Raw genomic sequence first — 2,626 nt, forward strand, 5'->3', positions numbered from 1 at the left:
TGTAAGGAATCGGGGAACACGACCTTTGCAAACGTGTTCCCTCCTTACCCTGCTGCTGCCACTGCGGCCACTGTTCCTGCCCATGCGTGCACCCCCGCTCTCATTACAGAGCGTCCGCGCACCCGCAGCTCTACACGGAACCTGGTCCCGCCCCCTCACATCTCTCCCGCGTGGCGCACACATGCAATGACGTGCAATGAACCCCAGCTTTGTGGCAAAGTACCTTCCCTCCATGTCTTGTCTCCTAAGACCTATCCCAGACTACGCTGGGGCCCGTGCCTATGCTTCACCCCCGGTCCTCATTGACTAGTCATGCCTTTAAGTACTTGGATACTTTGGATACTACTCCTGGATACTTTGAGACCTTGCTCAGCATAAGCCTATGTAGCCTCGTGACGCTCACTTCTGTGATACTTCGTTCTAAGTTTTGTCTTGCAGTTACCTCTCGTGTACTGACTCAGTTTGTAAAGTGAACCCCTCTGGATCTTGGGACCTTGGCTTACCCTTGACTATGGCGATCTCTCCTACCCTTGAACATGGCATATTGACATGGACTACTCTACTCTCTACAATCCCAGACCAAGGCTTACGTACCCCAACTATCCTACTCTCTCCAATCCAAGGACCTGGCAAGTATACCGCATATTCTACACTCTCCAACCCAGACAAAGCAACGCTAGACTATCCACCATCCAGGCACGCCTCTGCTGCGGGTGTGTGGTTTTGTACCTTCCCACCTCAGTGCCGGGGTCTTGTCTTGTTTGTGGGCAGTGCGAGCGTTACAGTATACTGAGCCCAACAAACATAGACCCCCCCTGAGGTGGGCCCAGCCCTGTCCATCCATTTCCGAAGATCTCCAGTATTTGGACAACCAAGTCTCCTTGGCCCCAAAAATTACCACAAATTTCGCTCAATCAGCCTCAGCCTTCAACCTTGTTCCACCCTCTAGTCCGGATTCCCAAATGTTCCCCTGGAACCACGTCTTCCAAACTCCCAATCGCTTATGCTGGTGACCCGCAAAGGTGTCGAGGATTCTTAAACCAATGTGATATTCAGTTTGAATTAACTCCTTCTTGCTTTTCTTTCGACAGATCTAAAGTGGCTTATATTATTGCACTTATGACTGGTTATGCGTTGGTCTGGGCTTCTCCCATTGGGAGCTAAGACCTGAACTTACACAAGATTTCGCAAATTTCAAAAAAGAATTCAAACAGGTGTTTGATACCCCAGGTCATAAAATTACTACTGCATCTTCTTTGTTCTATATTTCCCCAGGGTTCAAAGATCTGTTGCCAAGTATGTTTTAGAGTTCCGGGACCATCGCTGCGGAGACAGGCTGGAACGATAAGGCTTTATCTGCAGCCTTTCTGGCAAGGACTCTAGGAGACTCTGAAGAATGAGCTAGCCACTCAGGAAAGACCTCCTGCGTTAGAGGATCTGATAGCCGTATGTATTAGGGTGGATAAACACATTCAGGAAAGGCGGTTGGAACGCCACCATTCTCGTTCTCTCACTTCTATGCCTCCTATCTGCAGTACTACTCCCATTGTTCTCCCAGCTCTCAAAGCACCAGAACCCATGCAGTTAGGAAGTCATCAACTCTCCTACTCAGAGAAACAACACCGGAAAAATGGGGGTCTATGTTTCTACTGCGGTTTATCTGAACATATGGTGTGCCGCTTTCCTACGGAACCGGGAAATGCCAAACCATCAATAAGGTATGGGGGAATCTCATTGGGTACAATTTCTTCCTCCCCTACAAAGGGAAAAACTACTGAAAAGGATTATGCTTCCAATCTTCCTCGAGGGTCCTGACTTCAGAGTATCCATGTCTGCTTTTGTCGACTCCGGGTCTGGGGGAAATGTTGTGGATCAGGATTTCGCCAACAAGCACAACATCCCTATGATATAGAAGACTGTACCCCTTCGGTCTCGAGGAAATTGTTGGAAGACCTCTCCAGCCAGCCTTCATCTCCTTGGAGACCGATGTTATTTCACTCTCCACATAGTATGGTCATAAGAGGAATTTCCCTGGATGTCATTCACTCCCCTTCTGTGCAGGTAATTCTGGGTCTACCTTGCTACAACGACACAACCCTCAGATAGATTGGACAGATAACAACCCTATACAATGGGGCCCAGCCTCTAAGAGACTTTCCACATCCTTGGTTGCAAGTTGTTGCCGGACTAGAGACCCACTAAACCTGGGGTATACCAAGTATGTCAAAATCAAAGGCCTATCATGGGCCAAATAAACAAGGTTAAGTTTATGTGGGGCCGCAAAAAAATAAAAACTTACATTTTCATAGAAACTTAGGTTTTATTTTCAAAAAGTACAGTATGTGTGTGCGTGCGTGCGTGCGTGCGTGCGTGCGTGTGTGTGTGTGTGGGTGTGTGTGTGTGTACATCCCTAACCGAACAAAAAAAAAAAGCAGATATGAAACTTGAGAGTCAGATCTGAAAGAAAGCAGAATAGGTTATTTCGGTGTAGATGTAGGGCAGTTAAGATAAAACAGAGAGAGTGGGTGTGGGTGACAGACAGAGAAATGGTGACAGCGAGAGAGAGGGTGACAGAGAGAGAGAGAGGTGAGAGAGAGAGGAGTGTGAGAGAGAGGGTGTGTGAGAG

The sequence above is a fragment of the Ascaphus truei genome, chromosome 4 (assembly GCF_040206685.1).
Source record: "Ascaphus truei isolate aAscTru1 chromosome 4, aAscTru1.hap1, whole genome shotgun sequence".
Lineage (NCBI taxonomy): Eukaryota > Metazoa > Chordata > Amphibia > Anura > Ascaphidae > Ascaphus > Ascaphus truei.